Source organism: Alexandromys fortis, unplaced genomic scaffold, assembly GCF_014885135.2.
Source record: "Alexandromys fortis isolate MF-2015 unplaced genomic scaffold, M_Fortis_MF-2015_v1.1 scaffold_147, whole genome shotgun sequence".
Taxonomy (NCBI): Eukaryota; Metazoa; Chordata; class Mammalia; order Rodentia; family Cricetidae; genus Alexandromys; species Alexandromys fortis.
In genome coordinates, this window is record NW_026068029.1 from 3,218,838 (window position 1) to 3,233,516 (window position 14,679).

Consider the following 14,679-nt stretch of genomic DNA (forward strand, 5'->3'; position numbering starts at 1 on the left):
GGCCAGCCTGGGCTACACATGGAGCTAGACAGATAGCTCAGCACTTGAGAACTCTTTCGGAGGACCCAAGTTTGGTTCCCAGCATCCATATCAGGAGGATCACAATGACAGATCCAATGCCTACTTCTGATGTCCAAGGGGCCCATCACACAGACACACATACACGTAAGTAAAAATAAAATAATTTGAGTGACACATTACAGTGTGGCCTGACAATACTAATTTGGAATACAATTGATCTGTCCATGCTTTTTTAAGTTAATTCTTTTGTGATAATGTATCCGAACACAATAATGCTAAATTTATACTAGAATTTTTGCAAAATGAGTAACTGGAAACTATCTATCCAACTACCAAAACAGCAGAATGAAAAGATTCAGTTGGTTCATTTAAAGCACCATTATATTTACATAAAGGGTCTCCTAGTAGATAACATATGCAGAAATTCTTCCAGTAAAAAGTACAAGGGAAGTGTTGGAGAGGTGGCTCAGTGAGTCAAGAGCTTTGCTTGATACACGAGCGTTAAGAACCTGAGTTTAGCGGCTGGAGAGATGGCTCAGAGGTTAAGAGCACTGACTGCTCTTCCAGAGGTCCTGAGTTCAATTCCCAGCAACCACATGGTGGCTCACAACCATCTGTAATGAGGGACAGAGACAGGCAGGTTTTGGAGGCTCAATGGCTATCAAGGCTAGGGGTAAAGGTGAGCGCTAGCTTCCTGTTTCAGAAAGAAAAGGTGGACACACTTTAGATGTAGGACACAGGGAAAGCAAGGTGAAGGATTCGTCCCTAAAGGTTAGCATTCGTAGTGCTGGAAGATGCTATGCAGTCTTCTGGGGAGAAAAGTCATCAGCAGGCTTTCCCAGCTGTGGAGCCTCAGTATAGTATGAGCTGCCAGGCAAGAGACTCCCACGAGTGCAATAATGGCAAGAATGTTCTGTGGTAACTGTATTAGTCAGGGTTCTCTAGAGTTACAGTTTATAGAATGAATCTCTCTAAGAGAGAGGAAGGGTATCTATTAGAATGACTTACAGGCTGTGGTTGGTTCAATTAATCAAACAAAGGCCAAGAATTCAGTAGTTGCTCAGTCTACGAGGCTGGATGTCTCAGCTTGTCTTCAGTGTATACCAGAATCCAGAAGAATTAGATTCTAATACTGGTAAAGGAGTGGACTTTCTAACAACATGAGAGCAAGCAGGCAGCACAAAAACTTCCTTCTTCCATGTCCTTATATAGGAGAAGCTGTGGACCAGGTTACATCTGGATTAAAGGTGTCTTCCCTTGTCAAGATCTGGAATAAAGGCATGTCTTTTCTCAGCTCAAAAGATCTGGAATAAAGGCACGTCTTTTTCTAGCTCAAAAGATCTGGATTAGGGGCTGGAGAGATGGCTCAGATGGCTCAGCTATTCAGCTCACTGGCTGCTTTTCCAGAGGACCTGGGTTCAGTTCCCAGCACCCATATGGCAGCTTACAAACTGTCTAACTCAAGTCCCTGGGGATATGACACCCTTACACAGACACATGCAGGCAAAACACTAGTGCACATAAAATAAATAAATAATTGTTTAAAAAGGATCCAGATTAGATTTAGTCATGTTGGCAACCAAGAATAGCCATTACAGTAACCAATCACTTTCTTTTGTTTTGTTTTGTTTTATTGTTATGTTTTTCAAGACAGGGTTTCTTGTGTAACAGTCCTGGCTTTCCTGGAATTCGCTTTATAGACCAGGCTGGCCTCAAACTCTCAGAGATTATGCCTGCCTCTGCCTCTGCCTCCCAAGAGCTGAGATTAAAGGTGTGTGCCACCACTGTCTGGCACTAATCACTTTATTGGATCTGAGGCCTGCTCTGAGGGAGGAATGCATGCCAGGCACTGGAAACCAAGCCTATAACTGAGGAGCTCACAGGCTCTAGGGAAGAATCTGATGCTGATGTTTTAATAAATGGAATTGTAAGTATTTATATTTGTGCTCATAGACTAATGCTGCCCTCAGCCCTGGTCAGAGAAGTCTCTCTTTGGAGTAGGAAATGGCTAAAGCAGAGAAAAGTCAAAGTGCTATCTTGAAAAACCAAAAACCCAAGCCGGGCCCTGGTGGCGCACGCCTTTAATCCCAGCACTCGGAGGCAGAGACTGGTGGATCTCTGTGAGTTCGAGACCAGCCTGGTCTACAGAGCTAGTTCCAGGACAGGCTCCAAAACCACAGAGAAACCCTGTCTCGAAAAAACAAAAACAAACAAACAAACCAACAAAAACCCAGTAAATATGACTGTTGAGTGCTGAGCCCCAAATAAGTCATCTATATTGCTCCCACCAAGGCCTAGGGGACACCTTAGAAGGGAGCAGGGAAAGACTGCACGCGTTGGAGACTATGGAGCAGTTCTTTGAAATGCTGTCGTCTAGGTACGGTATGACTATTGCACTTATGAACACAGCTGTGGTGACCACTTGCCCCAGACCTGAACACAGAAAGACATGAAAGTGTTTGCCTCAAAAGTGTGAGGCCTGGAGTTCGGATCTCCAGAAGTCATGTAAATGGCAGTTGGGTGTAGTAGCTCACCTGTAAGCCCAGCCTCAGAGACAGGAGATTCCCCAGCATAATCTAGCTAACAAGAGTAGCTGTATCAGCAAGCTCTGTAGTGAAAGGAGATACCTCCTTCAGCACATACAGTGGAAGTGAAACGGCGGGTGATTCCGAACATCTCCTGGGGCCTACAATGCAAGCACACCCATATGCATGCAAGCATGTATGCACAGATGTACACATACATCAAAATGGAAAAAGGAAAAAAAAAAGCAGATTTGCGCTGGCAATGTGCTTCAGTGATACAGTGTTTGCTCAACATGCTTGTGACCATGGGTTGCATTTTCAGCATTACAAGAAAATAGAAAAGCAAGTGGGTACAATAAGAAGTCCATTGGGGGAAAAAGGAGCCAGGTGGTGGCAGCACACACCTTTAATCCCAGCACTAAGGAGGCAGAAGCAGGCAAATATCTGTGAATTCAAGGCCAGCCTGGTCTATAGAGTGAGTTCCAGGACAGCCAGAGACACACAGTGAAACCCTGCCTTGCTTTAAGAAAGAAAGAAAGAAAGAAAGAAAGAAAGAAAGAAAGAAAGAAAGAAAGAAAGAAAGAGAAAAAGAAAAAGGAAGTGTTAAGACTGTCTACATGGTGTTCCTGCCCAATGCCGTGGTGGACTCAAAGGAACAAAGAGACCCACACACAGTCCCTGGGGTAAAGAAAACAACTGCCTGCCAATGCAGGGCAAACAGGCACGATTATGGTGAGTTAATGTATGGTGTGGTACGTTGTGTGATATTTTGTGTTCTGACAAATAAAGCTTGCCTGGAGATCAGAGAGCGGAGCTAGCCACTAGTTAACCATAGAGGTCAGGCAGTGGTGGCACACACCTTTACTCCCAGCACTTGGGAGGAGGAAGCAGGAAGATCAGGAGTTCAAGGCTACCCGTGGCTTGAGATTGAACCAACTGAAAAGAGAGGCAGAGCGGGTGGTGGAGGCTCACACCTTTAATCCCACCACTTGGGAGGATCATGCCTTTGATCCCAGCACAATCGGGAGAGGGAAGACAGGAATATAAGGTACGTGGAGGCAGAATCTCAGTGCCCCATTCGGGATTCGTAGAGACAAGATCCTCCCCATTTAGCCTGAGGATTTATAGACAGGAGTCAGCATTACTCTGAGATTTAGTAGAGGTAGGGGGTCTCTAGTGGCTGGCTGCTGTGCTTCTCTGATCTTTCAGCGTTCACCCTACTATCTGATCCCAGGTTTTTATTGTTAAGACTCATTAGAATTGTGCTTCAGTGGAATGGGAGAGCATAATGGTTCCTTTCTCATGGACAGAGGCATATCTGAAGAGGTGAAAGTGGTAAGGAGCAGGCTGAGGTGGGTTGCCATGGTGACATCTGGGCGTGGGCTGCTGCTGGGGCCCCTGTATGGGTTCATGGTCCTGATGCAGCCACGTGTTGATGTTCACGGCTACAAATACCACCAAAGGCTAAAAAGATAGGGCTGTACAGAGTTGGCCCCACCCCTCACTGGCTAAAACACTAGGGAGAACTGGTCTTGCCCTCAGCAGCTGAAGCACGCAGGAGAGAGGGTCCTACACCGTGTTCACAGGGACAAGGGTGAACTGGCCCTAAGGGTGGGAAAAGGGGAGAGAGGGTCGCACCGCTTTAGTCTGCCATGTGGTGGCGTGGGTGGGAGAAAGACGCCCTCCTCCTCTCATCCCTCAACACCTGGAGCAGGTGGGGGACCTGACCCAACCCCTCACTAGCTGCAGCATGTGGGAAAATGGGTCCTGCTCCTTGCCTAGGCAGCACAGTGGAGTTAACCCTATAGTCAGGGGTTAGGGTGAGCCATTCCCGAGGGCATGAGAAGGGCATAGCTGCTACCACCGCCCTCATGTGGTGGTTGGGGAGAGGGAAAGATGCCCTTCCCCATTGCCCCTCTTTCTTCCAGCTGGCAAGGTAGCTAACCCTCCCCTTTACCAGCTGCAACATGCAGGAAAGCAGGCCCTGCACCCCCTCCAGGCAGCACAATGGAACTTACCCTATTGCCAGGGGTGGGGGGGCAGCTGAGCTGTATGCCTGAGGCAGGTGGGAGATCTGGCCCTGACGTCATCAGGACAGGAGACCTGCTCCGGCCCCTCACCAGCTGCAGCACTCGGGGGAGCAGGCCCTGCACCTTGCCCAATACCTGACACAGTAGAGCTGACCCTATTGGCAGAGGAGTGAGTGAGCTGGCCCTGAGGGTGTGAGAGTGGGGAGAGCTGGCCACACCCCCCTCGTTGGTCATGTGGTGGTTGAGAGTGAGGGAAAGATCCCATCTCCCCTTACCCTGCCACCCGTGGTTGGCAAGGGAGCTGACCCTCCCCCATACCAGCACTTGGGAAAGTGGACCCTGTACCTTGCCTGGGTAGCACACTAGAGCTGACCTTACTGATGGGAGGACAGGTGAACTACTCTGAAAATGCAAGCATGGGAGATCTGGCCCTGCCCCTCATCTGCCCTATGGTGGTGTGGGCAGGGGAGAGATGCCCTTCTCATCCCACCCCCACCCCCACCCCTCACCACCTATAGCAGATGGGAGAGCTGTCCTGAGGTCATAAAAGGGGAAGAGCTGTCCCTTGCCCATCACCAGCTGGGGAACTCGAGAGAGTGGCCCTTACACCACACCTGGGCAACATAGGAAAGCTGGCCCTGAGGATGTAAGTGTGGGAGAACTGACCCTGAGGGCATGAAAGCGGGAGAACTGGCCCCTCCCCTTGCTCAAAGCTGCCAGGGTTCAACTAACCAGGGCAACGGTCCTGCAACTACCCAGACCCAGAACCAGAGCTATGAGTTCACCCGCCCCAATATCCACCCCATCTATATGCTATACTGGAGCACATGAAGCGGCTGGTGCTGCAGAGCCAAAAGTGTAGTGTAGTGGAATTTCATTTGTATTTTAATAAATAAAGCTTGCCTGAAGATCAAAGAGTAACACAGCCCCACTGGTCAGCCTTACAGACCTGTCAGTGGTAACACATCTTTAATCCCAGTAGCCACACTTGTTGCCATAGAAACTGGGCAGAGCCTGCCTTTAATTCCAGTGGTGCAACCCTTTAATCCCAGCCCTGGAGAGGATTATAAAACGGTAGGAAACAGCTTTCAGACACAGTCTCATTCTGAGATTCTTAAAGGCAGGATTGTCATCAGACTGAAGTAGAGGTAAGAGCCAGTGGCTGGCTGTTCTGCTTTTCTGACCTTCTGAGTTTTTATTAATCATCACTACAGGATTTTCCTGACACAGGGCAACAACAGGTTATCCAAGAGGAGTCACACTGAGGGCCCAAAACCGATAGTGTAGCAGAAACCAGATGCACCAAACCAGGCCAATGTCTCAATGACTCTCTGCAGTGAACACTTTCAAGATAAAAAGGTTTACTGTGTGACTCACTATGTCACACTACAGCTTCCATGATGAGATTTTTTCCCCTTTTTTCTCTTTTTATTTTATTTTATTTTATTTTATTTGGGGGGAGTGTTGCAAGGTCAAAGGGCAGATGTGAAGGGACAGGAAATGAATGGGAATGCATTATGTGAAAGACACAAAAAATAAATTTAAAAAGTTTAGTAAAAAACAGACTTAATGGTTTGGAAGGCTAATGGATTTTTCAAAATGTTTTAAAAGCAAAAAAAAAAAGACTGTCTACACCTATGTGGTGGTTTGAATCTGTGGTGTAGTTATTAGTAATAATACATATGCAAGTCCACAATGAATTAGCAAGTGGGGCAGAAAAATGCAAAATATACAGTTTGGAGGGGAAAAAGAAGAGTAGACGTGGTCTAGAAAAGAACGTGCTGCAAATGGGGCTGTAACTGTTAAGGGTATTAACTAACACAGGTAAGGAGAGGCCTCCTGCAGTGAAACAAAGGATGCTTGTGTAAAAGGATCGTCGTGGAGGCCCAAAAACGTGAGCCCTTTTCCCTGCGTTGTCCAAAGGTCAGAGAGTTGGAACTTACAGCTACTCCTTCAAGGTTATTGTGTTTCTACCTCAAACTAAGGTCCCACCTAGATTCAGGTCAGGGAGGTCTGCTCTTTCAAGGCTGTTGTCAACAGGTGTGGCTAATACCCAGACCTTGTACTCCAGTAAATAGAGTAAATGTTTCTACCTCAAACAAAAGGCTAAGGTTCTAACTAAGTTCCAGTTCCCTTAAAGAGATAACTTTGGATTCCACCCAGGGAGTCATTTGCCTACAGAATGTTTTGGTCTAGGGTGTGAGCTTGACTTGTTTTGTTCTAGCAACAGAAGGTTTAACTCGGGGAATGTAGCCCGCAACCTCCAACTGGTCTGTTGGATTCCTTGTTTCAAGGTAATGCAGTTTTTTTTTTTTTATATATTACTCCTACCTTTTGGGGTCAAGGTCTTTTGAGCAATTGGAAATTAAATGTGGGCGATTTTTGTATTCACTGGAATGCCCTCCCGGTACTATTGTATGTTTTTCTGTTCTATTATTTTCACAGGCATCTTCATATTCTTTACTAATATTTCTAAATTCCCATGCCCCTACCCTGGCAAGTGGTATTTTTGTTGAGGGTAGTCCCCGACAGATCATGGATTCTTCCTTTGTGGTCGCAGAGACCCACTGAGACCAGGCAGCAAGTGGCATGGGCATCCCTGCATGAAGGCCCTGAGAGGGCAGATGCCATGAGAGGCCATTGTATGAAGCTGTGAAAGTGGAGCCTGGTTTGCAATGGAGACACCAAGATGGAGATGCCAGAACTGTGATGCATTTAGGGAGTGCAAGCAGTTCTGGAGAAAATTATATGTTAGAAGCTATAAGGGCAGAGCCATCATCTAAGTGCTTCAAAACTAAAATCCCAGATACTACCCATGAAGGTACAGGACTTGGTATTTCACTGCTGTTTTGGTTTTGCTTTGATCCAGTATTTTCTCATGATGCCGCCATTCATCCTTTTTGGAATGTTATTGTATATTTTGTGCCATAGTATATTGGAAGTAAGTAATTCTTTCTTTTTCTTTTCTTTTTTCTTTTTTTTTTGGGGGGGGGGTTTACAGGGTGTTACACTTAAGAGATTATCTTGAGTCTCAGAAGAGAATTTGGGTTTTTGGAAAATATTGAGATTGTAAAGGACTATGGGGTTTTTTAAGGTTGGATTAAATGCAGTTTGCATTATGATACGATCATAACCCTGTGGAAGCCAGGGAGGAGAATGTGATAGATTGAATGGAAATGTCTCCCATTGGCTCAGTTATTTGAACATTTTGTCACAAGTTGTTGTTAGTGTTTGGGGAAGGTTACAGGAAGGTACAGTCTTTCTGGAGGAAAGCATCACTGCGTTGGGTGTTGTAGCATATTTGTATGCTGTGTGAAAATGTATTGCTGTGCTTGGTGTAATAAAAGCTGAATGGCCAATAGCTGGGCAGGAGGCGGGACTTCAAGGCAGAGAGAGAAATCTGGGAAGAAGGAGTTGTCAGACACAGAGGAACATGCAGAAGGAGAGATAAAAGCCACAAGTCACATGGCAGCATGTAGATTGATAGAAATAGGTTAATTCAAGTTGTAAGAGCTAGCTGGAAACAAGCCTAAGCTAAGGCCGAGCTTTCATAATTAAGAAGTCTCTGTGTCATTGTTTGAGAACTGGCTTGCAGGACAGAGAAAGACGCATTACAGGTGGTCTTGCAGAGTTCATATCCTGGTCCCATTTCCAGTTCACTCCTCTGCTTTTTTGTGGTTGAAGATGTGACCTCTCAGCTTCCTGCTCCTGTTGCTATGCCTGCAACTTGCTGCCATGTCTTCCTATCATAACTGATTTTTATCCCATTAGAACTGTAAACTGAAATAAATTTCCTTAAATTGCTTTTGGTTTTGGTGTTTTTATCACAGAAACGGAAAAGTAATTAATATAATATGTACATGTAAGTTTGAAAGGATTTTTTTTCTCCAAAGTGACTATCTTTAAGTAGTGGAATCATAGGAAGCTTTTAGATTAATTTTGATTTTGTTTATATATATTTTTAAGTATTTCTTAAGGAAAGATCAGGGGCATTTGACTTAAAACAGACAATACTTGAAAATGTTTACAATGCCTTCCATGAATCTAATTTTCTTATATTTTGTTTTCTTCATGTTCCTAGTTGTAGTTACTTCTTTTCCTTAAAAAGAAAATGAACTAGTAAGACAGTAGTTCTCAACCTTCCTAACACTGCAATCCTTCAATACACTTTCTCATGTTGTGGTGACCCCCAACCATTAAATTATTTTCGTTGATACTTCATAACTAATTTGGTTGCTGTTATGAATAATAATGTAAATATCTTAGATTCAGGATATCTGATATGCAACTCCCATGAAGAGACTGTTTGAACCCCCACCAAGGGGGTCAAGACCCACAGGTTGAGAGCCATTGGATTAAGAGAAAGCACCATTCAGCTGGGTATGTTGGTACATGCCTTTAATCTCAGCACTGGAGAAACAGAGGCAGGCCAGGCTGAGCTCTTGTGAGTTTCAGGACAGCCTGGTCTTTGTAGTGAGTGTCAGGTTTTATCCAAGGTTATATAGTAAGACCCAGCTTTCAGAGACAGACAGACAGACAGACAGACAGACAGATAGATAGACAGAGGGGGATTCTTGTTGTGTCAGTCACTTTACTTCTTTAAAACACCTGTCCTAGATATGATAGACCAAACCGAAAGAACAAAGATGGATTTCCCACTCATACTGTATGTCTGTTATAGAGTTTATCTGGGAGTCCTGCCCACCATAGTGATTCCTGAGTCTGTAGCTCAACCTCTATGTCAGATTTTCGCAGCTGCTGCACTAGAAAGAAAATGAACTCATGAAAGATAATGTATCACCAATTAAATGCTTCCAACTAAAGTTTAAACTTATGATAGATACAGTGTCCACAATTAGGTACAGTGCCAACATAAGGGAGCCAGGAAGTGAAAAGAACAGGCTGTATCTGTTGAATGACAACAAATGACATTCAGAACCCAGTAAACAAATATTAGAAGAACTATAGATTCCTGGCTCTTGCTACTCCAGTCTGTGGCCAGCTTTAACTGGGTAGATGCAAGGATTGGAGAAAGCACATGGATGTATCCAATGGAGATCAGAAGTCACAAACACACTAGGACTTGGATTTTTGTGAAATCAGAAGCCAACAGTGCCTTTACGGAGGTAGAACGAGGATGGGAGAGCATATATCACACACAGTGAACTGTATTTTCAATTTCTTCAGGACACACTCTCAGCTGTCTGAAGAAAATACAACTTGCCTTTTCCTTTCCTTATTTTCTGATGTCCTTATATGCTTCTGCCCTCTGTGTTGAAGGAGGGATGGAGTGGATAAGATGGAATCCAATTTATTAACCTCAATTGGATCCTTGATTTAAAATGTCTTTGTAGGTAAATAGTCTAATCGGATGGCTTAGTTAAATGTTCAGCCCTGGAATAGTTCTATTCCTTCCTCTGCACCTGTCCAAGATGGCATCAGGTAGGTCATGAAGATGGCTTCTATGACCTGGTAGAAAACTGCAGATGATAATTGTTGTTCTTTTTTAAAAAAAATGCTGCAAGATCCCCAGTGACAGTAGGCAGCAGAAATGCTGTAGGTCCCAAATGGTGGTGGCAGGCCATGTAGTGGCAGGCAGCTGGCTCTGGGAGCAGCCAGTCCCAGGCAGAAATGGCTGCCAGTCCCAGAGCAGTGGCCTGAGCAGTGGTGGCGGGCCATGTGGCAGCAGGCAGTGGGCTCCAGGCAGAGGCGGCTGCTGGTCCCTGAGCAATGGCTGGTCCCAGGCAGGGAGACACATGGCGGGCGGGCAGGAGACAGAGACATGGATAGACATGACATGCAGGGTGAGGTTGAATGTTTATTCAGGGGATTATGGAGGAGGNAGAGAGAAGAAGAAGAAGAAGAAGAAGGAGGAGGAGGAGGAGGAGGAGAAAGAGACAGAGAAGGGGGAAGCGGAGAAGTGGGGAGAGAAGCGAAGCTGCCTCTCCAAGAGGAAGGTGGAAAAGCACGAACTCAGGCTGGAAGCTGAAGATCAGCCTGCCTCAGCAGATGGGGGAGGGAGTGGGCGTGGCTTGTCTCTTAAAGGGACCAATACCATAACATTCCCAGGTCTTCCTTATAATAAAAAGCAGATTAGATCTCTTAAAAGGACCAAAACCATAATAATAATCTCCTTCCCCCCTCCCCAAAGAGAAGGATCTAGATCTCCATCCTCCAGTCCTATGCCTTCTTAGCAATGCAGCTGTCATACTTCTTGCCTGGAGCAGGGAGATTGGGACAGTTGGAAATTGGGACTTGTCTCCCAGACTGTGCTCTCTTTCCCTACAACTGAGTCTAGAAAGGGGTGAGGAGTGTCTTTTCTTTCCTCTTTACAGCAAGGGCTACCTCCTTTTTAGCCTACCCACAAGACATGTAGTATTGCAAAGAAAATTTTGTAATCTAGAAATGCCTTAATTTGAGAAAGGCTGGGTTTGGGGCTGGGGAGATGGCTCAGAGATTAAGAGCACTGACTATCCTTCCAGAGGTCCTGAGTTCAATTCCCAGCAACCACATGGTGGCTCACAACCATCTGTAATGAGATCTGGTGCCCTCTTCTGGTCTGTAGACACACATGAAGACAGAATACTGTATACATAATAAATAAATAAATAAATATCTTTTTTTTTAAAAAAAGGCTGGGTTTTATGTTCAGCGTCATGCTGAAAACATATCAAGAAAATCAGCTTTGAATTTCAAAACTAGTGAATGAACTCTGTTCTAGGCAGCACCTATCTGTTCTTTATTTCCTGGGACAATAAGCTTGATGAAGCTATGAGAATGCTTCCAGAAATGGGTCTCATAATTTGGAGATCTCATGTCATGCATTGGTTAAATTCTTTTTTAATTATTCTTTATGAATTTTTGTGTATGACTTTTTGCTTGCATATATGTCTGTGTACCTTATGTATTCCCGGTGTCCATGAACCCCCAAAGAGGCATTGGATCCCTTGGAACTGGAGTTATAGATGGTTGTGAGCTACCACGTGGGTGCTGGGGATCAAACTTGGGTCTTCTGGGAGAGTAGCTCTTAACAGCTGAGCCATCTCTTCAGCTCACATTGGTTCAGTTCTTACAAATTAATTCCCTAGAGAAGTAAGATTAGATAAACTTAAGTCAAGGGTAAATTACTTAGGAAATCTTGTGAAACCAGTTTCCTTCATGAAGAGAATATATCATTTTAAAAAATATGATCCCAAACCTGCATGGTAGTGATTCCAGCACTTGAGAAATGGAAGCTGAAGGATCAGGAGACCAAAGCCATCCTTGACTACACAGCAAGCTCAAATCCAGCCTGGGCTAAATGAAATCCTGTCTCAAATAACCAAAACAAAGCAAAAATCAACCAACCTACATGTACAGATACGTCTATAGATATATGACTCAATATAGAATGAACACATGTTATAGGCTAACGTTATGTGTTCATGAGAGAAACAGCAGTAAAAGTAAATCTAGTTCAAAAGAGAGTTCAAAAGGAACAGAATACTGAAATAAGTTTGCTAAATGAAAGGCAAAAACTGTATAATTAAGTCGTTCCCTTTAGGGCTATCACCTCCTGCGCAGATATCATTCCCATCTCTTCTGGGCCAACTCATCCAAGTTAATGTGACTGGGCCTTAGTCCAGCAACAGTTCATTTCTGCAGAGACCTGAGTAATCCTTGCTCAGGTCTGGATCTGGACCTTGCTCAGGCAGGGATCTGGAGTTAAAGGCCATTAAAAGAAACTTCAGTCAGGATTTTTAAAAGGACAGGAAGTCATCTTTTCCCCTTGTCTCCAAGTGTCAAGTAATTTCTCTTAACATAGTCAAGCAATACATAAATTTTCAGATACACAAACCCATTGGGTAAGCACTATTAGAGTAAAGAGCCCCAAAGCCACTCCTTAGTTGAAGGTGTGGCTTATTGTAGAGTGTTTGCCTAACAAGCGGGAGGCCCTGGGTTGATCTCCCAGAACTGCAAATAAACAAAGAAATACCCTAATGCTGCCTTAGAAACACAAGTGAATTGTTATCTGTGAAAATCTAAAGTTGTGACTTCGCTCTGAACCTACAGATATTAAGGAATTTATGGTACAGTTTCTTTAGAATTATTAAATAAAGCAACTTGGGCTAACAGTTCCATTACCAAAGCAGGTTCATCTGGTTAAATGAAATCGCAAAGCATGTGGTTGTTATTTTTCCATGGTGATACAGGTTATCATAGCCCATGAAACGAATGCTAGCCTATTAGATTACTGCAATGGCAAACGTAACTGCGCTGACAGCACATATTCAGTTGGCTCAGCTCCCAACAGTAGTTTTCAAAATTGATGTGATTTTTTTTTTCTTTTAAATCTCTTAACAGCTCATTGTAAGGCCCGTTCTCTGTACTCGGATTTTTTCCAAGTCTCTCCTCTTGGGTAGAGAGAAATCAAAGCAAATAAGCGCTCTAATAGAACAAAGCCTGCTCTGAAGCAAGATGCCCATGGAATTCCATTCTCTCTGTACAAAGCAGGATCATCTGATTAAAAAGTTCAAATGCTCAGAAACTTTCTGTCAAAGACATAGTGTGTAACTCGAGTGCACTTCCAGATCAAGGGTATTCAGCTAAGGAAACACAAGAGCACATGCAAAGGTTTTCTTTTAAAAGATATCTCTTTTTAAAAGTGGGGGGGGGGACTCTAAAACACGGTGTGATGGTGTGACCATGGGAAAACTTTTCCTCTCCCTCTCTCTCTTTCTTCTTTCTTTCCCACAAGAAGGCACATAGAAACATCTCGGGAAGCATAACAACTCAAGAAGCGTGGCCAAAGCTCAGAAACGCAAGTACCTGTGTCACAGCAAGCCAAGAACACTCATTCTGCTGGCTAATCCAAACAGCTAATTAATCATGCTCCTGACGGTGCGGAATGCAGATTCGCCTGCTCTTTGCAGAGACTTTCACAGGCAGTCCAAAAGCTTTCTGGAATATTTGGATCGGAGGTAGCTTGAGGAATTGCAAGTCAGTGATTCTGAGAGCTGCAGATTTCTTTGGCCTGCACAATCTCAATTTTTTTTTTAATCGAGACAGGGTTTCTCTGTGTATCTCTGGCTGTCCTGGAACTCACTCTGTAGACCAGGCTGGCTTTGATCTCACAGAGATCCACCTGCATCTGCCTCCCAAGTGCTGGGATTAAAGGCATGTGCCACCACCACTTGGCCAAAATATTTTTCAAGGCAAGCATGCTATTAACAACTTATTTTTTAAAAAATAATAATATTGGGAGAAATATCATTTCTTGTTGCTATAAGATATAGTTTCACGGAATCTATTTTTATAAAAGATTGCAGGCCTACCAGAGTCAATTTTTGGGTTTGCTAGTTCATAATTGCATTTATGAAGGATGTGAGCATCAAGGTCATTTAGGTCTCTCTCTCCCTTCCTACCTTCCTTTCTACCTTCCTTTCTTTCTTCCTTCCTTCCTTCCTTCCTTCCTTCCTTCCTTCCTTCCTTCCTTTCTTTTTTTTGAAACAGGGTTTTTCTGTGTAGCGTTGGCTGTTCTGGAACTAGCTCTGTAGAACAGACTGACCTCACATGCTCAGAGATCTGCCTCTCAAGTGCTGGGATTAAGTTTAAGAAAGAAAGTACCTTGCCTGATGTTACCTTCTTTCTTAAAGTTTCCATCAAAGTCTGTTGAAAGTGCCTGCCATTGGCTTCTCAAAACATACATTGTGACGTAGCCACTGGCAAATTGCCTGTGCTCCAGTACATGACCATGTTCACGTAAGCAACCCTGATTAAACTCACTGGATCATCAAAAAAGGAGAAATAAATCAGTCCATAAAAGTGGAAGTGTGGGGTTACTTGGAAAGAGAGAGGAGACCAGTTTGTGTGGGGGTGGGGTGGAGACCAGATGGTATGGAGGTGAGAGCATGATTGTTATATGGCTGTAGGAAATGTTTAAACTTTTAAATTTTTTTTTTTGATTTTTCAAGACAGGGTTTCTCCGTAGCTTTTTTGGTTCCTGTCCTGGAACTAGCTCTTCTAGACCAGGCTGGCCTCGAACTCACAGAGATCCACCTGCCTCTGCCTAAATTTTTTTTTAAAGATTTATTTATTTATTTATTTATTTATTTATTTATTAT

The 14,679-nt window shown here is 44.0% G+C and overlaps 1 long non-coding RNA gene across 1 annotated transcript in view; it reads left to right on the top strand.

Annotated features, from left to right (window-relative positions):
• The first annotated feature begins 7,392 nt into the window (after nt 1–7,392).
• Nucleotides 7,393–14,679, top strand: part of LOC126515041 (uncharacterized) — a 12,191-nt gene continuing 4,904 nt past the window's right edge. The window contains exon 1 of the long non-coding RNA XR_007595737.1: nt 7,393–7,517. This is a non-coding gene — a long non-coding RNA (uncharacterized lncRNA). The remainder of the gene's footprint in view (nt 7,518–14,679) is intronic.